This window comes from Quercus suber, unplaced genomic scaffold (assembly GCF_002906115.3).
Source record: "Quercus suber isolate HL8 unplaced genomic scaffold, Cork oak 2.0 scaffold_367, whole genome shotgun sequence".
Classification (NCBI taxonomy): domain Eukaryota; kingdom Viridiplantae; phylum Streptophyta; class Magnoliopsida; order Fagales; family Fagaceae; genus Quercus; species Quercus suber.
In genome coordinates, this window is record NW_027069819.1 from 685,076 (window position 1) to 711,376 (window position 26,301).

The 26,301-nt window shown below is 36.7% G+C and overlaps 1 non-coding gene across 1 annotated transcript; it reads left to right on the forward strand.

The window, feature by feature from the left end:
- Nucleotides 1-22,904: 22,904 nt before the first annotated feature.
- On the forward strand, nt 22,905-25,403 carry LOC111985108 (uncharacterized). Its single transcript, XR_010623801.1, has 2 exons — nt 22,905-23,210; nt 24,753-25,403. It is a non-coding gene; the product is annotated as an uncharacterized LOC111985108 (transcript).
- Nucleotides 25,404-26,301: the final 898 nt, after the last annotated feature.

Genomic DNA, 26,301 nt, shown 5'->3' on the forward strand with positions numbered 1-26,301 from the left:
GCATATTAATATTAAATTGTTCAATTTATATATCAAAAGATGTCAAGCTAGATCCACAAAAGTGTACATTTAATTTATAAATAAGAATATTTTAGTAAATTTAATTTTAAAAACAAATTCAAGGAATTATATTAATGTAATATCACTAAACAAATGAATAATAATAATTATTTCATTACAACATTTTGATTCCTTGTAATCCTTATTCTTATTCCTTATAATATTTATTTTTATTCCTATGTAATCATCATTTCAACGTACCAAATATGGCCTAAGTTGGGTTTAGGAACAAAATTGGTCAATTTAGAAAAAAATTTGGATTTAGTTGGTATTAACCCAAACCTCAAGTATGTTTATGGAATTTACCCTAGTACCTTAGCTAAAATTATGTATGTGTTTGATCATTTTGACTTGTATTGTTTCATTTTGTAGGAAATTCATTTCACTTGAAATTGAGATAATTTATTTCATGGTTAAAAATTTTATTTTTTTGAATTTAATAATGTACATGTGGGGTTAGGATTTGTAGCCCAAGCCCAAAAACAATTAATTTGTAGAGTGTGGATGATAGAGTTAGGTTAATTGTGAAGTTCACAACGGTTGATCACAACGTTCCAGTATGAACCAGCATAAAAATACACGTAAAGATCAAGTAAGTTCAAGTCTGAAGAGACTTATGATAAATTGAATACAGGTTACAATTCTTAGGATTATAGTAAAACCTCTCTTTTCTCTTTTTCCTTTTTTTTTTTTCTTCTATTAGAGCCCCTTCTTCTTTATATAGCATCCTCATCCATTATCTCCATCGTCCACTTGTTCTTCATCTAGCTTCCTATTTGAGTGCATGTCATGTCATGTATCTCTCTCAGTTTTTTGTGAGTGGCGGTAGCTGCAGTTATACTGTTCAAGAATCTTCTCTACATAAATGCGGTCAGAAAAGTTGCTGCAGTGCATTTAATACGGTGGTGGTGGCAACTTTTCCTTTTGGATATTTCTCCATTCCTCTTATCTCCAAGCGTGTTCAAAACTTATCTAGACTGCTGAAGTCACTAGTAAACTCATTCGAACTCCCCAGATATTTATATGACCCAGAATCTTTACATCCGAGGATAATGATCTCTTCAGAACACTGATGCTCTCTTTGGACGGAGTTTGTTCATCCCCATGTATCCTTCTTTCACGCGAAGTACCCCTCGACAATTTTAGCCTTTTCGGACATACAATAACCTTCACATTGGGCTTTAGGCCCATTACGTATGGTTAGGCTCTTCCCCCCACAGTACAAATTGTTCAAAAAAATGTACAAATTGTCTTGTCATTTAAAATTTTAAATGAGTCGGGAGAATATATGAATCAGGAATGAGTTCTATTTCAAAAATGGAGATGATTATTTTTAGAAAGAAAACCACTGCTCACTGTCTATGAAGTTTTCTCCTTCTAATCCAGGGTGTATGGGGCCCAAGGGGGCCAGGGCCCCCTGGCCCAAAAAAAAAAATTAGTAGATATGATACGTATTTTTAATAGATGGACCCTTATCTTCCAAATTCTTAACTCCCGTTACCAGCCCTGCCCAAACAGCCCAGAGCTCAGCCCAACCCAAACAAATTAAAAACCCATTAACCCTTTTAACCCACGATACATACAAACCAAAATTAGGAAAAAAAAGAAAAAACATTTTTGCTTTTCCATCCCATAGACCCTCACATCTAGCTTCTATTTTTGACAGGATCTAAAATTTCAATTTTAAAAGAAAATAAACACAACCTAAAAAATAAAAATAAAAAAGAGAACGAGATTAACAAAAATGGCTGTCGTCGGCAACCTTCATCTACATGCCCAAGCTTTGCTTTCCCTTTTTCATTGTTCTTTATCATCTTTCTTTCACTGCATTGCTCGCTTCAGTCTTCAAGTTTCCTTAAACCTTCAGCTTCAAGAGTGCTATGAGAACAATGGTTATCTCTACTTTTGTTGTTTGGTGAAGTTCTGGAGGTTCCTAGGTAATAATCTTTTAAGGATGAAGTTAAAAATATTTTTTTATTTAGTTTTTGAATGGCATGATTTATTAGCTCCATTGGTGTGTGTATATATATATAACACAAAATATTAAATTTATGCATGTTTCATCGCATTATATATATATATATATATTTAAGTTAGTGATAATTTCAAAACAATACACCAAAATAAATTGATATTGAAATATTTCATTCTAATTGACAAACTTAAACGGTATTCAAAACAATGATAAAAAATAACCTTCGTAACAAAATGAAAAATAATTTTTTTATGGACTCTTTGATGTTATACATTGAAAGGGACATAGCTCTAACATTTAGTTTGGATTCAATCATGGATGACTTTTGAAGATTTAAAAGAGCGTCGAGTTTCATTTTCACCATTTTCATAGATAATGTATTAAGAAACAATAATGTTTTGTGTCTTTTGTCATTGTTAGTAGATGATTGTATCTTAATATATTAAGATTAAGAAACAATAATTTTGTGTATTTATCCTAGTTGATAGTTTGTAGACACTATATGGATGCTTATTTGAAGGGGTTTTTTTTTTTTTTTTTTTTTTCTCCGACCTCCTAATTTCAAATTCTGGATCTTCCTCTGTTCTAATCAATTTTTTTTTTTTTTTTTTTTTTCTCCGACCTCCTAATTTCAAATTCTGGATCTTCCTCTGTTCTAATCATTATAAATAAGTGGAAAAACCAACTGTTTAAGGTTTGGGGGTAATTAACCAATTGATAAATCATAATTTTTTTCAAGTTGTATGTAATAGTTGTGCCTTTTCTAGTTATCATTTTACGCATCATTATTGATTACTGTTGGTCAAAGTGGTTTCATTTTATTATTTCTTTTTCATCTCAGGAAAATAAGATCGAATTACCAAATGTTGTGAGGCCGCAATCAGCTAACAAGGTTGTGGTGACCTAAGGCCGATAGCAAGGTCGTACGTGTACCTTCCATCAGATATATACAGGAGTATAATTTACAATTTAGATGTTATCTGGCAAGGAGCCTTCAAGAGAATTTAGGCATTGAACCTGCTAGAAAAAAAATAATCGGTTTAATTTTCACTTTCGTTCTTAATTTATAGTATACTCTAACTATACAATACCTATAAATTAGTCTGTCATCAATTATAAAATAAATAAATAAATAAATATATGTATATTTATTATGTTTTGAAGTCGAATAATTATATTTAATATTACCACATCAATTTATAAAAATTATAAAGTAAAATTTGTAACGGCTATAGCATTTTTCATATTGTACATGGTGGTGTCCATAAGCAATTAATGGGCCATTTTGTCATAGAAACATGTCCAAGATAAAATAAAAGAATATTAAAAATAAGGAGAAAGAAAGAAGGTATTAAGTGGTGTGAGCATTTGGTGAGACCTTATATAACTGAATCTGAATCCAGTATTCAATTAATTAATCAACAAAGCCTATTTTACAATTGGCATTTAATCCAATTCAAGGGTGAAATGATCATTTCAAGTTCAAGGGTACAAACATATCATTTTGAACCATAAAAAGAATTCATTTTAAAATATCATCAACACTTTTAAGTTTTAAAAATGAAAGTTAAGGACTTTTTTCATGTAAAAATAACAACATCAAATTGATAAATCATGAAACATCCTTTATGGTGTGGAGAAAACTACAAGGATGGGAAGGGAAGCTTTTGTCGCAAGCTAGCCGAGAGGTTTTGATCAAGGCAATCATTCAAGCTATTCCAACTTATACAATGGAATGCTTTAAAATTCCATTGGAACTTTGCCATGATATTGAAACACTCATCAAAAAAATTTGGTGGGGCCAAAGGGGAGATAGAAGGAAGATTCACGATTTGAAATGGGAAGAATTGACAAAAGCAAAAGAGGAGGGTGGCATGGGATTTAGAGATATAACTATGTTCAATGATTCATTATTGGCAAAACAAGCTTGGCGGCTTTTGCATAATTCAGACTCACTATTTTATGAAGTCTTCAAAGCCCGCTTCTTCTCAACTTGTTCAATAATGGAAGCAAAAAAATCATATGCAGGTTCTGATGCATGGACTAGCATATTACATGGGAGGGATGTGCTGCTTAGAAGATGCCGGTGGAGAATCGGGAATGGAAAGTCAGTATTTGGTAGGATTTTTGGCTACCAAGGAAAAAAACATCACAGGTGCTATCTCCTATTATTGATTCTATGGCAGGTGCTAAGGTTGATATTCTCATTGATGAAAGAACAAGACAATGGAACCATGAATTGATTGAGGGCATCTTCATACCCGAAGAGGCAGATTTAATCAAAACAATTCGATTATCACAGCAAGAAGCAGAGGACACATTATTTTGACCTTCACTCACAACGGGTCATATACTAGCAAGTCCGGATATCTTTTCTTGAAATCTGGAGAGGAGGCCGAGATCAATGATGAGCAAATGGAGCGGGATAGAACGTTGTGGAGAGGAATATGGTCTTTGCAGGTTCCAAACAAGATCAAAAATCTTGTATGGAGGGCCTGCAGAAACTCACTGCCAACAAAAGATAACTTGCAGTATCGAACCATAATCGATAATGTAGTTTGTGACCAGTGCAAGCTTGTACCTAAATCGGCAATCCATGCTGTATGGTCCTGCACCGAATTGGATGTGGTATGAGAAAATGTCTCGCTTTGGAGTCACCGACGAACAAACAACTTCTTTGATTTCAAGGAGCTTCTATCTTGGCTCATCTCAAATCAGCATCACCTGGAGTTATTCTCAGTCATGGCATGGTCGGTGTGGATTCAAAGGAACCAGATTCGCTTAAACAAACCCAACAGCAGCCCCCATTCGATTGCTTCACTTGCAAGAGTACCTTGCTGAGTTTAAGGCGGTTCAGCTTCCTAAACCAACTATGCGTACAACTCCTTTGACACGATCTAGGTTGCAGCAACCAGAGAAGGGAGTGGTGAAAATAAATTGCGATGGAGTCGTTTTTGCCGATAAGAAAAAATGGGGCATCGGTGTGGTAATTAGGGATAGCCTTGGCTCGGTTTTAGGCTCACTTTCCAAGCAACTACCACAGCCCTATACCCCATTGGAAATCGAAGCAATGGCAGCAGCTACAGCACTTCAATTCGCCATGGACCTGGGATTTAGACATGCTGTTCTGGAGTCCGACTCACAGGTCTCGGTGAATGCCCTTTGCAATGACACTACTTTCTTGTCTTCAAACAGTTTGTTGATTGAGGATATTAGACTCCATGCTAAGCTTTTTAATCAATTACATTACTCTCATGTAAAGAGAGAATGTAATAAGGTTGCTCATAAGTTAGCTCGGCGTGCTTTATTTATTTTTAATCTTATTGTGTGAATGGAGGACGTTCCACCACCTTTATTTCCTGTTATCCTAGCTGATATCGCTGGATTTTCTTAATAAAATTTATTACGTTTCCTCTCAATAAAAATAAAAATAAAAATAAAAAAGAAATAAACATCCTTTAAAATATAATTTAATGCACATGATAACCGATAATTAATTGTAGGTTTTTAAAATAATTAATTAAGTATGATTAATGATGTGGAAAAATCTTAATGGTTCAAACCTTTTTTTTTTAGAATAATGGTTCAAACCTAAAGAATGGATGTATATATACAAGTGCATGAAATATGTTCACATATCAATGGACAGTTGATTATTTTATAATATTTTTTTCAAAAAATAGTTAATTAATAATTAATAAACTTAAATGTCATTATCCCTCAAGAAGATCATAAAAACAAATAGCTTGAAAGTTGGAGAGGGGGGGGGGGGGATGGGGGAAGGAGTCAAGGTGTTGATTGACTTTGCGAAGGAAGAGTCCAGAGCTTGTTTGTAGAAGAGGGAAATGTTGAAGAGAGATAAAGAGAGGAGCAATTGATCTTGTGAAATTTTTGGGTACAGAGTAAAAATAATTATATAAATGGGAAATTGCACTTTACCCACCTATGGTTTGACCCGTTTTAACAGTGCCCACCCGTGGTTTAGAAATTATCACTTAACCCACTTAAGGTGGCCTTCGTTAGACCCCCCTTACCCACCTCTGCCATTTCACCGTTAAAAATATGGGTAAATGTGTCTATTTCATTATATTTTATGTCTCTCTCCTCTTTTCTCTCATTCTTCTTCTTCTTCACATAAAACATAAAAGAAAACCAATACACCTACGGTCACAAACAAAGCCACAAATCCATGTGAACATACACCCACAGATTCGCTAGCCTTCCACTACTAAATCCAAAAATTGACTACTTAATTCTTCATAGAACAATCACAAAATAAAACTCTAACCCTCTTTCTTTTGCTGGGTTCTCCAAAAAAAACCCAGATTTGCAAGTAAAAAAAAAAAAAAACCCAGCAATCTGTTCAAATTGACTACTTAATTCTTCATAGAACAATCACAAAATAAAACTCTAACCCTCTTTCTTTTGTTGGGTTCTCTAAAAAAACCCAGATTTGCAAATAAAAAAAGACTGCAAAAAAAAAAAAAAAAAAAAAAACCCAGTATTTTGTTCAAATTGCTAGGTTCAAATTTTTTGGGTTTAATAACATGATAAAACATCACATGCTATGAATGAATGAATAATGAATAAATACAATAGAACACTAAACCCAAAAAACATAGAACCCAGATCTAGCATATCCAACAGCGAACTCAGATCCAAAACGGCAGCAAACCCAGATCTAGCAGATCCAGCAACAAACCCAACTCTATCCAAAACAGCGCCACTCTGAGCTGGTCCAGGAGCTTCTGTAGGTGTACTAATCGAATATGGAAGACTCACTGGAGCCTTAGAAGAAGCTGGAGGAGGAGATGGTGAAGAGTTCACCTCTGCCAAAGACAAAGCAGGCACTAGGCTATGAGATGGAGCAATTCACCAAGGCCTTCAATTTGGGACTTAAGGGCCGATATCTTGAAATTCTGAGACTCGATCTTTTGGTTGAGTATCAAGCACCTTTGCTCCATGGCCCTGATATTTGCATGCTTTGATGCCAAGACCTGAGACTTGCTTGCTTGCAATTTTCTCTCTACTAGCAATCATTTTTTTTTTTTTTTTTTTTTTGGTGTGGTGAACACAGGTTGATAAAATTAGGGATTTACTCTTGTTTGGTTGGTGAGAAAATTTATAGGAGAGGAAAACCCAAGCTTCAATACACCTCCTTGCTTACAAGTGTTCAGATTTCACTTTGGCAATCTAAGTGAAGAGAGAAGGGATTATGAGTTTGGGGATTTTTAAGGGTTCTATGGTAGAGAGAGAGAGAGAGAGAGAGAGGTCGTTCCTTTTTTTTTTTTTAGGTTCTAATTGGGTTCTAATTTTTGCTTATATAGTAAAGGAGATTTTCTAATGGAAATGGCAGATGTGGGTAACGGGGTCTAACGAAAGCCACCTCAGGTGGATTAAGTGATAATTTTTAAACCACGGGTGAGCACTGTTAAAATGGGCCAAACCACAGGTGGGTAAAATGCAATTTCCTCTTATATAAATGAAATAGAATAAAAATGATTGTTTAAATAAAATAGAAAGAAAAGATAGAAGGAATATTGCAAAGTGTTTTTAAAAATGGTTAAATACTTTGGAAAAAATGGTTTTTGGTTATAATTTTTAATAAAAATTTAGATTAAGTTATTGAGATATTGTTAGGACTTAGATCGGATAAGGTTTTATCCATTTTATGTTGTTAGGAATAAATATTATATGAGTTGTAAGTTATTAGTGTCTCAAGTGTGATTGAAGATGTACATTGAAAACACAATAAGCTACTTAGGGGGTGTTGGATTTATGATTTCCATAACTTAATTCCCTGTTTCCATAACTCATAACTCAAAAATGGTGGGACCCATAGCAAAAAGGTTGTTTGGCAAACGATAACTCTGTTTCCATCACTCAATTCTCTGATTTTTAAGTTATGAGTTATGGAAATTGAAAACACATTTTGGCTGTTTTCAGTTTCCATAACTCATAACTCAATGACATTTTTGTAATTAAACATACATAAGGAACCCACAAACAATACCAACCGCACCTTTTCCTTCTTTTTTTTCTTCCCTTTCCTTTCATGGGTTCGGTCTCCCCTGTTTTTCCCTTTTTTTTCCTTTCTTCTCCTGGGTTCGGTCTCCCCGATGTTCTTCCCCTTTTTTTTTTCTTCTTCTTCTTTCACTGGGTTCAGTGATCTGGGTTTTTTTTTTTTTTTTTTTTTTTTTTCCCTTTCTTCTTTCATTGGTTCGGTGATCTGGGTTTGTGAAATCGTGAAGCAGCAGCGACGGCTATGGGTCTGATCGTTTTGACTCAGTGGCGGCCATGGTTGGCCCGTTTCCGAGGTGCCTAAGTTCCGATAGTAGCAACCCCAGCAACCGATCGTTTCTGATGCTCTGCTCCTTAAAAACTCTGAAACCCACCATAGCCACAACAGCTACATCAACATCAATGGCCTGGGCAGATTTGAGTTTGTTTTTTTTTTTTTTTTATGATTGAGAAATCAGGGTTTGTTCTGGAATATATTTATGCATGTTTAATTTTGTTCTGGATGAGAAATCTGAGATGAGAAAGGTGAAAAGGGAGAAAAATGAAAAATGAAAAAAGAACAAACTGAAGAACAGAGAAAGAAGAAAGAAAAGTGGAGAAAAAAAAATCTGACCAAGTGATAGAAATGGGGCCCATAAATAGTGTAAAAAATATTGAGTAATGAAAAGTGAGTGATAATGCCAAACAGGTGTGAAAAATTAAGTGATGAGTGATGAGTGATGAGTTATGAGTTATGAGTTATGAGTGATGAGTGATGGAAATTGAGTGACGGAAATTGAGTGACAAAAAAATAAATCCAAACCGGGCCTTAAGCATTGTTCAAGAAGCTGTCAAGTCTGCCACTTCGACTGCAACCTTAACTGTAGCTTTATCAATCGAGCTTCATTAAAGTTTGATTCTTGTCTCAATTATTGACTAATCAAGTTTCGAGGTAAATTAAATCTTTAATTTCCGGCTCATGATGACCAAAGCCATAGGATTTGTGCCCCAGAATTCCAAAACGTGTATAAAGTTATGATACATTGAGAAAAAGAGATCTTGTTACGACAGTTATGTGCCAAGGGTTTTGTATTAAGTATCTTCTCTGGCATTGTATTGAAGATCAGTAAGTGTTCCAAGCTACTGCATAAACAACCTACACCAATCAAGTTATTGTTGTAATGTTAGACACGAATTAAGTAGATGTGCATCAAAGAGATTCAAAAATAGAAGAATCCAACTGGGTTGTAGCTATATATGATCATATGAGCAAGTATCTACTATAAGTAGAAATGCTAAGACTAGGTCCTTATTCTTGTATTTCAAAACTTCAATTATACTTAGAATGTGTTTGTTTGGAGGTGAAATAGGGTGGATGGAAAATTTTGGAGAGTAAATGGGAAAGAAAACTTTTTTGGAGCTTGTTTGGTTGGGTGGAGAGGAAAGAAAATTAATGGTAGGGTCTGGGTGTGTTCTCTCCGGGCCCACTAAAAAGTTTTCTCCAAAAATGAAAAGAAAACGGAATGGAAAAAATGAGATTACTTAATGGACAAAAATGTCCATGTGCACTTGCACATGGGCAATTCGTCTAGTTCTTTTTTTTTTTTCTTTTTTTTTTTTTTCCCTTTCTTCTTTCATTGGTTCGTGATCTGGGTTTGTGAAATCGTGACAGCAGCACGGCTANAAACTTCAATTATACTTAGAATGTGTTTGTTTGGAGGTGAAATAGGGTGGATGGAAAATTTTGGAGAGTAAATGGGAAAGAAAACTTTTTTGGAGCTTGTTTGGTTGGGTGGAGAGGAAAGAAAATTAATGGTAGGGTCTGGGTGTGTTCTCTCCGGGCCCACTAAAAAGTTTTCTCCAAAAATGAAAAGAAAACGGAATGGAAAAAATGAGATTACTTAATGGACAAAAATGTCCATGTGCACTTGCACATGGGCAATTCGTCTAGTTCTTTTTTTTTTTTCTTTTTTTTTTTTATGCCTTCCTAGGCACGTTGTCGTGAAACTGAAATTTATTTTTCACTCCACTTTATATTTGCAATAAGATTGTACTGTTATTAAACTAAATTGGACCTTTATATAATTGGCATAATATTAATCAAGTTGGTAAATTTGGTTTAAAATTAATCGACCAGGCTAAATTTTCTCAACACAAGTGAAATGAAGGGAGTCAACTTCACCAAAATTTTATTTTGTGAATATTTAATCTGAAAAAAAAAATATATATATATATATATATGTATATCTAATATCAAAAGAAGAGATCCTGACATTCTTTGCCCCCATGAAATCAAATAATCAATGTTGCACAGACCTCTACAGTAAGGGCCGTCGGCAACAATTGTACTTGTTCCCATTTGGCTATTTCCGATAGCACACCATAAAGTAAATGGATATACAATCAATAATGTGTAATGGTGAAGCCACAATTTTAGAAATTTCTCAATGCCATTATTACCAGTATTTCCATCCGTACATCTAAAATAGTATAAGCTCTACCATCTGTCTAATCAACCCCAAAATATACCAATATTAATTCATATAAAATTATGTAAAATAGGATTTTAGTAACAATAAATATGCAAATATAGACTGCAATTGGGAAGCTTCGCGAATGCTAGTTTTAGTAGGGTTAACTGCAAAGCAAACAAAATAGCATACACCTTAGCTAAATGGTCTATGTTTAATTCTTTTTTGGGATCTTTTAATTTAGGGAACAGTCCTTTTGCTTTTGTAAATGTAATCTTGAAAGAGGAATGTCAGCAAGTTTATGGGCAGCTCCTTTGTTGTTTTGTTTTTGCCTGATTTGGTCTTCAATAAAGTTTTTCTGTTATAAAAAAAATGTAAATATAAACAATTATTGTTCTTATGTATATTTGTTTTTTAATATTTTCTTTACTTATAAAGGGATATATGATTTGGGAGAATAATTAAAATATATAAATAAATAATATTTTTATAAAATGTAATATAAAATAAATAGTTTAACATGAATTTTTTAAAAAGTGATTGAGCAAAATAAATAAAATAAAATTTTTTTTTAAAAATAGAAAAAAAAAAATTTGGGCACAAGCAATGTAAATGCTCAGTCTTATTTGGAAAAGAGATTTAATAAAACGGTTGATTTTGATTTCAAATCCGCCATTAAAGTTGTATTGATAGAGCTCGGCGGTGAAGATTGAACTTTTGACGGTTTGACCATTACCTACTACAATTTTTAATGTTCGAGATTGCTGACGTGTGCATTCTACTGACAGTTTCACACTCAGTTTAGGCGCGTGTTTGACAGCACCAACCTTTTATTCTATTCTAATGTTTTTCCTCCAACTTGTCTCCCAAGTGTCCCAACTTTAAAAAATCACACCGCCACAGAAATATGGTGCTGCGTTGATGTGAAAGGAACTGACCATATATAATTTTTTTTATTGAACTAACCTATAAAATTTGAGATTTTTTTTTTTTTTGAGAAGCTATAAAATTTGAGATTAGTTTTTACATTTAGGATGGAATTAATGATTTCACAATTTAATATGAGATTTAGTTAGAATGAGTGATGTTTGTAATTAAAAAAAAGTACCACTCAAATATTTTGTTGACTAATATCTTTTAAGTCATGACAAGTTGGTAACTCAAATTTTTTTTTTTTTTTTGAAAGAAAGTCATGGCAACTCTTTTGGTTTCTTGATATCACACTCTAATTAGTTTTTGAAATAATTAAAAAAAAAACTTAAAATGATTATCTCATTCCAAAATCCCAATTCATACGTCAACTAAATGGCAAAAAAAGAAATAAGAAAAAAAGAATATGGAATCCCAAATACAAGTAAAGAAAAATTACTTAAGTTTTTATATGGTTTTATGAAGTCGTTTAATTTTTTTCGTAAGGTTTTATATATGTGTGTGTGGTGTGTGGATAATGTGAGAGGAGAGTTCGGATTTGAAAATTAGACATGAAAACCAAAAAAGAAATGTTATTATTATTTAAACCCAAGAACAAAAATGATAGTCTAATAACAATGGTTTTTTTTTTTTTTTTTTTTACTCTAAATTCGGTCTAACCTCCAACTGCACTCAGCATCCTTTTCTAGCACAAAAAGCCTGTCTGAGGAGCTTTTCTTCATTTCTGTAATTCTTCCTTTCTCTCTCTAGTTCAAATTTTCTCTTTAAGTCTTCTCTTTCCTGCGCCCTTTCTTGAGTCCCTTAGCCGTTGTTAGGGATGGCTAGGTTTAAGAAGTTAGTTGAGTCTGAGGAGGCGATGGAGAAATTCATCACCGATTATAGGATACCCAATAACGTGGACTTGAGGTACTGTGAGGAAGGGGAATGGTATACTAAGAGGAGAGAGGGCGAAGTTGTGATTCCCATAATCACCTTCTTAGAAGGGGGTATGAGAATCCTTATGGGGTCGGTGACGCGTGGCTACCTTAAGCATTTCCGGCTGACTCCCACCCAGTGCGCCATCAATGTGTTTAGGATACTAGGGTGTGTAGATGCCTTGAATGAGAAGATGGGGCTAAGATTAACCCACCATGACGTAAACTGGTGCTATAACCTCCAACACCTGAAGGGTAAGTCCTACTACATGAAGACGAGGGACGATAGGGTTCGGCTTATGTAGTGCCTCCCCGAGTCCAGCAAGGGGTTAAATCTAGACTTCCTTATTATGTCAGGAGAGTGGCACGACAACCTCCATTGCTCGACAGCAGAGGGAGAGCCAGGTAGGGCACTCGGAGTAGAGGAGGGCTGACAAGCCATGTTTTCGTAATTTGCTTCATAATTTGTACGGTTTGGTTGCTGATTAGCACATACTTTCTCTTTTGCAGATCCACACGCCTTTAAACGACATTTTCACCTGGTCAACAAGGAGGACCTGGAGTCCGTTCTCAAGGCGGATATTTTTGTGAACGAGGCCGACGATCAAGTTAGGTCTGCTTACAAGATCCTCGAGTACGATTCAACCCAGAAGTCGTTCTCAACTCCGAAGCATATGATCAAGGCTTGCGATCCTTGGCTTCAACAAATTATTGTGGTGAAGCACAGGTTCACATTTTCTGAAGGATCTTCCATCCCAGAGGGTGTCCCACTGGCCGGTTCTTCCTCGTCTCATCAAGCTACGGAGGTTGAGGAACAAGTTTGGAAAGGGAGGGAGAAGTAGTTGATCTGGGCTCATCTGATGACGAATTTGGTGTATTTGACCAAGTCCATCTGTCCGAGGATCCCTCTTTGTCCGAAGCTAATCCTTTGCCTTCGCGGATTGTTACTCTAACTAAAATGGGTTTCAAGAGATGACTTCAAACCAGCTTGCTTGATTTACTTGAGGGCCAGTCGGGGAAGGACATGCCGAAGGAGTCACAACCCAAGCCTCTTTCACTTCCACCCAAGCTTCCTCCTCCCCACCTAAGCCTTTGTCGGCGCAAACCAAGTTGTCCTCCACTTTGTCAATCTCAAACCCCCGGCTCGAGTCCAACGATCCGAAGAAGAAAAGGCCTTCCAAGGGCAAAGACCTAGTAGATGAGGGGAGATCTCGTTCCCCCAAGAGAAAGATGAAGCCCGCCGACCTTTCAAGCTGCTGAGGATTGGTGGCCAGGGTAAAGGGAAAGAGGTCATTCAGCAGTCCGAGCCCCAGGCCTGGCTGCCCACCGCCATGCTTCACAAAAAGCTTTTGATGGACGACGCCACCCTCAAGGACTTCCGAGGGGCGAGGGGCTCGCGTAGCCGAAGCTTTGGGGAGGTCCCTACTTCTCCCGCCGACATGGTTGAGCTGGGGTATATGAGGAGGCGAAAATTTGCCCGTAACCTTAAGCGATACTTGGGCATGGTAAGCCTTCTGATACTTGTTCTTTCATTTGAATCTTATTTCTCAACACCTAAATTACGATGTATTTGTTTTGGTTGGCAGGCTCTCCAGGCCACTTTTAGGCTGGAGGATGAGGCCGATAAATAGGATAAAGTTGCGGGTCAAGAGCGCGACAAATACTTGAAGGCTGCGAATACCCTCAAGAGATCTGAGGGCGATCTCAAGAAGGTGAGGGAGGACTTGGAGGAGATGATGAAGGCCAGAGACAATGTGGTATTTGACTTAGTCGGCGTCATGAAATAGGCTGAGGATCAGATGTCGTGGTTGCGTGATGCCGAAGGTCAGCTGCAGGTTGCGGAAGAGCATATTGCTGACCTGAAGCAAAAGTTGGCCGAAGCGGTAAGGGCGAAAGGCGTTGCCGAGTATGCCAAGGATGAGGCCTTGAGGGCTAAAGAAGAAGCCGTGTTCGTGAGAACAAATGCTGAGTGTTCTGTAGAGTAAGCGGAGGAAGAGGCCTTTGCCGAAGGAGTGGCTAAGACCGAGGCTTCCCTCAAGGCTCAAGTCCTTGAGGTATGCAGGCTTTACTGCTCCCAGACTTAGACTGAGGCCCTCAACCAAGCGGGGGTCGAGGCCTCGTCCAAACTCAAGAGGGCCGAGAGAATGTACTACACCCCCGCAATTCGCGAGATTGCTTCTGTCGCCTCCGAAGCGGGCTTTGACTTACGAGCAACAGATGGAAGCCAGGCCAGTGCTGCCAAGGACCCAGCTTCATCTGATAAGCCTGTCGAGGAAACTGTGCATCAAGGGGCATTGGAGAGGGCAAGAACTGATAACCCAGAAGTGCCCAGGATGTGGTGAGGCCTCCGGCTGACTCCCAAGCCACACTCGCTGTCCCTTAGGTCCCTCCTGCTGAGGGAGGATCCTCCGAAGTAGTCCCTCCGAGCCAGAGTCCCGAAACTCCAGTCGAAGCCCCTCGTCAGACCCCTCAGGACAAGCTGTCCATCAAGCTGGGGAAATAGGCCATCTTGATAGGCTACCCCGTCTTAACAGCTTGGGCCATTTTGTTCTTGCTTTCTTTTTCATTTTACTTTAGTTTCTATCTTGATTCATCACTATATACCTTGTTTTGGTTTTAAACACTGTAATATTACTTTTTAAACTGAATGCATGGATCTCCTTTTCTTTTTACTTGGCGTCTATCGTCTTTGCGATGAGTTTGGCTACTTATATAGCCTAAGCTTCACAATCTCCGAAACTCAGTATGTTTTTCATTCTAAACTGGCAACCAGACAAAACGTAGAGCCCCTAGCAATACTTCTCACTTGGATTTTGATCGACAATCGAATCACCTTACCACCACAACCTATTTTTGCCGAATTGAATGCTGATGGAACGATTACATAATATTGGCTCCACGGCATATGAATAGGATACGGTAAACAGTACAAAATTCTTAGGGAAGCCGTTAGTTGCTGACTATGCTAAGGGGTTAGGTTCAATGTGCCTTTGAATGCTTTAAGTGGTGTTCATGGGCTTGGTTTTGTCTAACACTTATGTTCTTCTGAAAGTAACTAGTTTTTCCATAGGTTTGAGTTCGAGGACTATGCAATACCTTGGTTTAGCCTAATACCCAGGTTCTCCTTGCAGTGGTTACCTTTCCCATAGGCTTGAGTCCGAGAACCATGCAAGGCCTTGGTTCTGTCTAACGCTTATGTTCTTCTGTAAGTAGCTAGTTTCCCCATAGGTTTGAGTCCATAGACCATGCAAGACCTTGGTTCAATCTAGTACCCAGGTATATTTGAGTGGTTGGTTTTCTCATAGGCTTGAGTCCGAGGACCATGCAAGGCTTTGGTTCTGTCTAACGCTTATGTTCTTCTGTAAGTAGCTAGTTTCCCCATAGATTTGAGTCCGTGGACCATGCAAGACCTTGGTTCAGTTTAGTACCCAAGCATATTTGAGTGGTTAGTTTTTCCATAGGCTTGAGTCCAAGGACCATGCAAGGCCTTGGTTCTGTTTAACGCTTATGTTTTTCTGTAAGTAGCTAGTTTTCTCATAGGTTTGAGTCCGTGGACCATGCAAGACCTTGGTTCAGTTTAGTACCCAAACATATTTGAGTGGTTAGTTTTCCTATAGGCTTGAGTTTGAGGATCATACAAGGCCTTGGTTCTGTCTAACGTTTATGTTCTTTTGTAAGTAGCTAGTTTCCCCATAAGCTTGAGTCCGTGGACCATGCAAAACCTTGGTTCAATCTAGTACCCAGGTGTTCTTCTATAAGTAACTAGTTTCACCGAAGGTTTGGGTCCGAGGACCGCGGAAGACCTTGGTTTAGTCTAGTACCCAGGTGTTCTTCTGTAAGTAACTAGTTTCACTGAAGGTTTGGGTTCGAGGACCATGTTGGACCTTGGTTCGGTCTAGTACCCAAGTGTTCTTCTGTAAGTAACTAGTTTCACCGAAGGTTTGGTCTAAGGACCACAGAGGACCTTGGTTCAGTCTAGTACCCAGGTGTTCTTCTGCTCAGGGTGAAGGTAGTTTGCCTTTGACGCTGGAATGTCCACTTCTAGAGTGATAACGATCTCGGCTATGTTTTGCCGAGGGTGGACTCCTCCTTAGTCTGAGCAATTGGCCTCGTATTGACCTGGACGAGGGTGACATGTCCCTCTTTCACTCCACTTTTTTCTCTCTCTTCGATTACGAGGCGTCTTTTGACTGTTCGTGTTCCGTGCTTGACGCTTCGGTGTGCGAGGCGCGCCCTCGTTAATATCCTCGTGGATTAATGCAGATCCAGCGGTTGATGGCTTCTTTGAAATTCGGTCAGGATTAATGTCGCTGATAATTCTTTTTTCGAATTCTGGGTGGACCAATTCCTACCAACCTTCACCCTCCATATAAGGCTTTCTGGGGGAATCGTCCTTCCACATTTCATGAACCCTCTAGTTAAACAGGAAACATGGTTCTCCCACCCTCTAAGCCCCTTCAATAACCTTGCCAGGATTGTGATCAGAGCTTGGCGGAATGGGACGGCTCTGGATGAGGGCGGGGATAAGCAAGCCAAAGGTCCTCCTCCCTCGATCGNGGTAGTATCTCATCTCATGTCTATAGTTCTAACCCCGTATATCTTGTAAGTTTATACTTATGTGGGTTTTAGTTAGTCCAAAACTTTTAAAGCACAATATGCAACTATAGCTTAGGTAGATTTTCATTAGTGTTGAACTAACCTTGCGTTTGTGAAAAGATTTTTTTTTTTTTTGGAATTTATTTTATTAAAAACATATTATATATACCTTACTTTATATTAAAAAACCTACAATGAAATTGAATGGAAGAAATTTGTATAAAAAAACTAATAATTTCAGATTAAGGTTAAGTTGTATATATATATATATATATATTTGCTTACAACAAGTGAGAACTGAGAATGAGGACATGAAGGGTTCGAATCTAGATTTTCTCGTTAAGAGAATCACTGGCAAACAAGACTATTGGCCTTAGTTTTTTTTTATTTTCTTTTTATGAATTAGTAAAAGACTGTTGCCGCCTTACTAGTTCTTACGATTTTATCATGTGTTATATATATGTTCCAAATCTTCAAAGTCAGAAATTTCAAAAGCTGCCCTTATGCAATCCAATTCAGATGCCAGGAATGCTAGTGTCATAAAATAAATATATATATATATATATATATCACAATTTTTATTTGTCAGCGAACTGTGAATGATGTTGTGAAAAAAATAATGGATCCATGAGGTTTGCATCACCACTCATAACTTGACAAATTGTGGAGAAGTTATGGATTTGTTGTTTTAATAGCAAAGCCAAAGGTCCTCCTCCCTCGATCGAGAGCCGCTGCGGTTGTGACCCGCTTCAGACTTCCAATGCGGTAAGGCTTGGGCATCATCCCGGTGGTATCGTGCCTGGCGATCAAGAGGGAGGTCCATGAAGTACATAATGCTTTTCTCCGATGCGCATCCATGCCTGCCCTTCAAGCTGGTGGTGACTCGCGCCCAGCTTACCTGCCGATGGAAGCTCGCAAGATTATGTCATGTTTGGTGCCCGGGTGTTGTCACCTCCAATGCTCAATCTTCATGAGGCTAGGGAAGCATTAAGGGAACATCATGAGGTGGGGCCCTTAGGCACTTTTGCATTTGCTCCTCTCTTCTTGCCGATGCCATCCATACTAGCCCGATGGTTGTTGGTAGCCTTGAAACAAGCCTACCTCAGCCCCCTTTTCTTTAGGTTTAGCTTTTGAATAAGTCCGTCTAAGCCTCTGTTTATAGAGTTAGCTTTAAAACAAGCCTGTCTGAGCCTCTGTTTGTACCATGTATTTTTTTTTTGTTTAATAAAATGTTGCAATGTTTGTTCACTTTTCCTTCTCTCTGAATCTTTTTATTTTTCTGCTATAACCGTTTCTTGAACAAATGCGTCGTTGTTTGTTGCTTTTTTTTTTTTTTTTTGATGGGATCCGGCATCGGTGCTGTTGGCAGTGACGAGAAACTGCCTGACTTTGCGTAAGTTAGCATCGTAGGAACAATTGCCCTCTGCACCTGCTAGCGCACAAGTTCTTCCCACAGACGGCGCCAATTGTAGGGACCGGGTTTGAGCACTTCTACTGTTGAGTGAGTAGACTCGAACCCAGCTAACCCAGTACAATAAATTTGTAGAGAGCGGGTTCAAGAACTAGGCCCTAGCAGGCGGGCAGTGGGCGGTGAAGCGTTCGCCACCGTCAGACGTTAGCGGATCAAGATTGTCCTCCAAGATTTGTCCTTGGCACCGGTCTGAGGAGCTTGGCAACGGTCTCTCCCGGGGGAATCATCCCCCCTTGCCTCATCTGTATCTCCCCCTTATATAGTCCATTTTCATAACCTCTTTCTTCCACTTGTTGATCATCAATGCCCCCTCCTCCTGACTGCCCGTCTTATCAGCCGCTTTACCAACCCTTCTTTGAGTTGCGGCGATCGAGGCAGCCTTGTTCAGAGGTCACATCACCATTAATATGGCCAGGGGGTTAGGTGAGCGCACTTAATGTGGAGGTGACAATTCATCCTAAACTTGCTCTTCCACCGAGCTGCCATGGCTAAAGTGTTGGGTCGGCTAGCCGAGGACAGGGTCGTCCTTGGCAGGATTCCTGGCGATTTAGACTTTCGTACTTCTCCCTCAAGCATTTCTTCCTCCTCGACATGGGTCTTGAGCTAGATATAAAATGGACCAGAGTTATCAAGTTCTTAGGCCCCATAATTATATTATGTAATTTATTATTTTTAAAAAATACTCTGAAAAAAATACCTAAAGTCACTAGATTTTATGTGCACATTTTCCAGAGTAGTTATCGGACGGAACGATAGTAAATTGATTGAAAATTTGAAATCTCTTTCATTTGCCACATTCTATGTGCACATTCTCCGGAGTAGTTATCGGACGGAACGCTAGTAAATTGATTGAAAATTTGAAATCTCTTTCATTTGGTCCACCCCTTCAATAAACTTCACACAAAAGGAAGCGCGTCGTGGAACGTCGGCTCCTATTGGTTCTAAAGGCTTCACAGTCCATTTGAAACGCAAAAGACTCAAAGAGTCGTACCGCAACTGAAGCTAAATTCTATTTTATCAGGACAATTTTCTCAGGGCTCTTTCGCGGAGCCTTCCCATGCCAATAGATAGATTTTCATTTTTCTATGCAAATTAAAAATTGATAGTTTTTATCGTCCTTGCTAAAAAAAAAAAAAATTGATAATTAAGTTCCGCAAACTTAAGAGTAAATTAAAATACCATTCGAATCATAGGCAAAACTAGGGGTGCCAAGGGAGGCTATTAATCTTTTTTTACATTGAATAATAAATTTAAAAATTATAAAAAAAAAAAATGTATTCATCGGCCGCTCAAGAAAACTTCTTAGCTCTATCACTGATTTGAATGCCCAAATACCAAAAAACGATCAACATCCTATGTTATAGCGTTTTTTTTTTTACTATGTGCACATTCTCCGGAGTAGTTATCGGACGGAACGCTAGTAAATTGATTGAAAATTTGAAATCTCTTTCATTTGGTCCACCCCTTCAATAAACTTCACACAAAAGGAAGCGCGTCGTGGAACGTCGGCTCCTATTGGTTCTAAAGGCTTCACAGTCCATTTGAAACGCAAAAGACTCAAAGAGTCGTACCGCAACTGAAGCTAAATTCTATTTTATCAGGACAATTTTCTCAGGGCTCTTTCGCGGAGCCTTCCCATGCCAATAGATAGATTTTCATTTTTCTATGCAAATTAAAAATTGATAGTTTTTATCGTCCTTGCTAAAAAAAAAAAAAATTGATAATTAAGTTCCGCAAACTTAAGAGTAAATTAAAATACCATTCGAATCATAGGCAAAACTAGGGGTGCCAAGGGAGGCTATTAATCTTTTTTTACATTGAATAATAAATTTAAAAATTATAAAAAAAAAAAATGTATTCATCGGCCGCTCAAGAAAACTTCTTAGCTCTATCACTGATTTGAATGCCCAAATACCAAAAAACGATCAACATCCTATGTTATAGCGTTTTTTTTTTTATTTTTTTTTTAACTTGTCACTACAGTAAACTGCTAGCAACAAGTTAAACACAATTTTTTTTTTTTAATATTCAATTCTCTTTTTCCATGAATAAAGAAATAATAAAAAATTAAAGAAAGAAAATTTAATTGAAGAAGTACAATAATAGAGTATGGATGTAAGGTATATTGTTAGGTAGTATGCTAAAATTCATAAAGTAATTTTTTGGTATGCTAAATGCTAAATTTTTTAGCAATCCAAATATGAATGCTCTAAGAAAGTTATTATTATTATTATATATATATATATATTTTTTTTTTCCTTTAAATATGGGAATAAGTTCTTCTATGACCATAATTTTTGTGTCATGATTTTTTTTTAATTTTTTTTTTGACATGGTAGATTATAAGTGGTTGTCTACTATTTTTATATAGAACCACAACTTTTTCATCACCACTCAAAATTAACCATATTAGATTGATAACAAAAGCTACGACTTGTGTGATTGTGCACGATTGACATTTTCTATTCGTTACTAACTTATACGACCCACCACTTTTCGCTAATAAATTATAATTGCACAAATTAATAAGTTGTGAAATGAAGTGTGAAAATGATTATATTTGTATTATTGTTGCAAAAGTTGTATCCATATTTTCTCTTCTCAAATTTCTAATTCCCAACTCTCGATGGAAATCTAAAGCTTTTTATGCTTGATTAGAACAAGAATCACATTTAGCCAATTAATCTCAAAATTCACTTACATCAAGTTATTAAAAGTTGTGTAAAAATACATGATTACTGTAAAAACTTTGTATTTTTACACTATTACGATTAATTTTATACTTATTCTTTAGAATGAAGAAAGAGAGTAGATGATGGTTTTTATGTATGAAGAAAACAAAATTTTAAAAATCAAGAAAATTTAATATTTTAATAAAATATAGTATAAAATAAATAATTTGATTTAAGGTGTTTTAAACAGCGAGTATTTATGTTTTAAAAAAAAAAAAAAAAAAAGAAGCTAGTATTTATAATAAAAAATGTAAATTTTTATACTAAAATAGATATAAATTGTTGCATTAACCAAGCAGACAATCTTTCCACCTTTGTCAATTTAAACGACAAAATATTTGTTAGAACACAAATTCCAATAAATAATTTAGAAGCACTGGAATCCTTTAATAGTGATTAGTTTGGTCATAATCACTTATGACATAACACAAGCTGTCATATAGAAATGTAATTTTGTTTTACCGTCAAAATTTTATGGAAAATGCCAACGAATGTCCTTAGGATATTGATTAATAATTCATTTTATGAAATTTTTAATACTACTTTTATGAAAAATAAAAAAAAAACTATCAAAATATTAATTTTTTTTTTATTTTCCATAAAAACTTTTTTAAATAGGTCTAAAGGCTATTTCTTAAATTTTATTTTATAAAAATGTCATTATCAAAGTAAATTAGTTTCGATACGAAACGTTGACTCGGTCTTTGTCTTCGTGAACACTTTTCCACTTCCATTTATTTATTACTGTTACAAAAAATTTTCTCATTTTTTTTCGTTGGCTTTTGGTGGTGTGTAGCTTTCGGATGAAGAAAATAATTAAAGTGGTTGTTTTTATGGGAAAAGTAATGTTTCGGTAATTTTTTGGACCATATATCCTTTGTCACACATTTTTCTATAATTATATTATATAATATACTGTAATTTATTTTCTTTCACTTTCACATAGACCCACTAATTATAATTTGTCACATTAAAATTGTGGCAAATTAAATAGTTGCACAAAATGGTGTAGTCGTAGATTTTTTTCAAAAGATAAACCAGGAAAAAAAAAAAAACCTGATGGTAAACAGAGTGATATGCTTGCCATATTCCAGGCCACGTAAATAACGTGGCAATATGATTGCATATTTTGCATTGGACTTGGGCAATTTCAACGGCGTCACTTTGAAAGATTCTTACTGATCAACTACTCTTTTTGACTTGAAGCAAGGAAAGAGATAAATTAAAAAAATAATAAAAATAAACGTGATCTACAAACTTGATTTGTATCCTAACACCACAACTTCACTTAATTTTTTTTATTATTAGATGTGAATTTTAATATACTTACCATTAGATTATATAATTTCTTTTTATATCTTCATACTAGTAAAATTTTTAAAATATCAAAGATTAATAGTTATGCTATTAACAAATATTTATTCCCATAAAAAAAAATTTTAAAATTTTTATAGTCTAAAATTATATATAAAAAATAAATTTACGAATCGAATAGTAAATAATATCCGAGTGACACGAAATTTGATATGTATACTAAAAATATAAAAAACATGTAATTCAATAATTAAAATTTCAAAATATATAATCATACTAATTTTTTGAATGTGAATTGTAGTAAAAAAAAACATCGTTGTCACTCTTTTTTTTCATCTTTAATTGAATTATCGTTCCCATTCTAGAATCCACACATAAAAATCCCCATGCATTAAGAATCTACGTGTGCGTGTTAGGTATGATACCAATTGGTAACCGACGCCAATCGCCGTGAGAAGCTCTTTATAAAGTCCAGTTTCGTTACATTTGGATATCACAACATAAACACAATTCCTTAGTATCACATCAAAACTGTCGTATCCAATGACTACTTCTTCTTTCATAGCCATAGTCAGTTTGGCTCTCCTATTGGGGAGTGTCAATGCTCAACTTTCAACTAATTTTTATTCTAGTTCTTGGCCAAATCTCTTTTCCACTGTGAAATCCACCGTGCAATCTGCCATATCAAAGGAAGCCCGAATGGGTGCCTCTATCCTGCGCTTGTTCTTCCATGATTGCTTTGTCAATGTAAGTACACTGAAAATTTTCCCCCAGTCTTTATTCACAAACACAGCCTAATATTTGAAGTAGCCTATGCTTCTAGCTTGTTTGCATGAGCTTAATATGGTTCTCATTTTTTGCTTAATCTATTTATTTGGTTTATATATAAAATTTTTTAAGTCTTTTATATATATATATATATATATACACACACATCATTTTGCCAACTTATTTTTAAGTAACATAAACTAATGAAAGGACAATGTTTAATTTCTTTCAATTAAATTTGAAAAAATCTCCTTCAATCCATTACTTATTAATAAAAACTTCTACATATATTATTTAAACAAGTCATACATTTATTCAATAGTTGATGGGATTAAAACTAAAAACACATGTAAATAGTTTTTTTTTCAGGAGAAAACATTGGGTAACGCAGTGGCATAATACCAGTGTTTTACGCCACCAATAAAATCTTGCTACGTCACTTTTTTTATTTTTTTGGGTACTTATGCCCCTAATCAAAACAAAACTGAACGACCTAAGGAAAAAAAATGAAAAAGAAAAAAAAGGAAGACTTTCACTTTTGGGATTGAGCCCTCCTTCGTAGCAAGCGATTGAGCGATCCACCTGGCCAAGCATCGAAAACGTGTCGTCGAGTTGCATGTGACAGGAAAACGCCGCGAGCGCGTGATCGGCGCTTCTCGGAGGATCCGGAACCTGAATGGCCAGCTCCAGAACCGGAATCGCCGCCAAAATGTAAAGGGTCATCGCCAAGTCCATACTCGGCTCGCCTTCAGCTCCACTGAGGCACCGCTCGAACGACTTCGAAGCTCGGAGCGCATAGTCGAGAGCCTTGTTCGGTCACTGGCCGGAGGCGATAGTGTCGAGAGCGAGTTTGAGGAGAAACGGGCCGAGATCCAGGTTGTCGAGAGCCGCTTCGGAGTTCGGGTTATTGGGGGGAGGTTTTCTCGGCGAGAATTTGGATCGCGACGGAGACGGGGAAGGCGGTCGTCTCGGAAGCGGAGAGGCGGGTTTGGAGTTCGAAACAGAGTTTACGGGTTCGGATCTCCGTTGGGTCGGAGTTTCGGGGACGGAGATTCGGAGCGGTAGAGTTTCGGGTGGAGTTTTAACAGAGATAAGATGTCTCTGCTGGGCTGGCACAAGTGTGATGGAGGTTTCGGTTTCCAGTTTGGTTCTGCTTATGATTCAGTGATATTTTTGAGGGCATTTTCGTCATTTTGCTCACTCTTGCAGTCAGATGAAGCAGCTGTGTGGCGGTGGGCTTCTTTTTTTTTTCCTTAGGTCGTTCTGTTTTGTTTTGATTAGGTTAGGGGCTTAAGTACCCCAAAAAAAAAAAATGACGTGGCAATATTCTATTGAGTTAGCCTGATTTAATGTTTTCTCTTTCAAAAACGAAGAATGTCGGAAATATCAGTTTGACTTATGTTGGAAAATTGCCGGTTGCGACAATATTATTGGGACCCATCTTTTCTATATTTTGGTTTAATATGGCTATTGGAACTTTTGGACCTAACGTAACTTATCTTTATGTAAAATGATGGATAGGGATGTGATGGGTCATTTCTCCTTGATGACACATCCAACTTCATAGGAGAGAAGAATGCTGTCCCAGATCGGAACTCTGCCAGAGGCTTCGATGTAGTTGACAATATCAAGTCTGCGGTGGAGTCTTTCCCATCCTCTTCTTTAGCTAGGCCCTTGAACAAGCCACTGAACCTTGCTGCCAATGAACCACTTTTGGAGCTTGAGCTTCCTCAAGAAAACGTGGCCGTTGTGGCCCACTCGTTGGACAAAGAATCGCACCATGTTTTACCATGTGACTTGGAACCCAGCAAACCCAAACTAGACTTTCCTTATAAGGCTCCAAGACTTGCCAGGAAATATGGACGATTACTTCTTTCCAGGGAGGTACAGACTCCACCATCTGGACCAAGCAGACGTATACACGACAATAACAACTAGAGAACTACAGACTTCTGCTGCCTGACCTCAATATCGTCGAGTTATACAATTTTTAAAATTTTCTTTATTATTTCATTAATAGTTGGCAATATAAAAAGCTTGTTTCATCCTTATACATTGGTCTCAAATAGATATGAAATTTATTTGTGATGGGATGGATGATATATATTCGAAATATACAATATCCTCTTTACACATGGTATGGTAGCTTCAAACTATTCATATTCATGGAAACTTTTAGAGACAGTTGTCCTTGACTTCAATTCTTTCCCCTTTCTCATTACCATATCATGGGCATATTTTGAATTAACAAATAAATTTTCACCTAATCATTCCAGTGATCCCCAAAAAAATTAAAATTCATTTTGAGATTAGAATAATTGCCCAATATTGCTATTGCAATTTGCAAATGGAGCGGCTAGGACTTGGCAACCCCACAACAGGATTTGGACTCATCTGGCCTAAGATAAGAGCCGTCTAGGTTTTAGAACTGAACCCTTGCTCCAGTCAAGCAAGAATTAAGTTCGGTTATAGAATATACATAACATTAATGAAGTATTGGAGCAGGAGGCATTGGACCCGTTGTAATGGTCATGTGCCATCATGACAACGGGTCCAACACACTTGATTATTAGACTCAATCTCTGCCTTATCAGAGTAATCTTTACAATACTCAGTTTCAATCGCCATCTAGACTAATCAGTCTTACCATTCTTGACAACAAGCCAAACTCCTCTAAAGCTTAACCCGACATCCAAGAAAATCTTCACACAATTGGACCTTATAGTTCTCCTCAAAAGTAGATTCTGTCTACCTATATTAGTATCCTTCACATCAACATTAATTGTACCTCTTAAACTTCAATGCAATTAAACTTGTCCTCCGTCTGCAGTCCAAGGCACGCAGCCTTCAAGATCATCTCATTAGCTGAGTAAAGTAAGCAGTCTCTAGCATATTGAAAAGCATGATTCTCTTAAAATGACTAGCCTCATTTTTCCCCAAAAAAAGGTTTAAAACCAATTAATTTCATTGGTCAAGGTATGTATTTTTTTTCCTAAAATTAAGATTACTATGAGAATTTGAATATGCAAAAGTTTTTAGTGACTGACTTAACAAAGAGAAGTATCTTTAG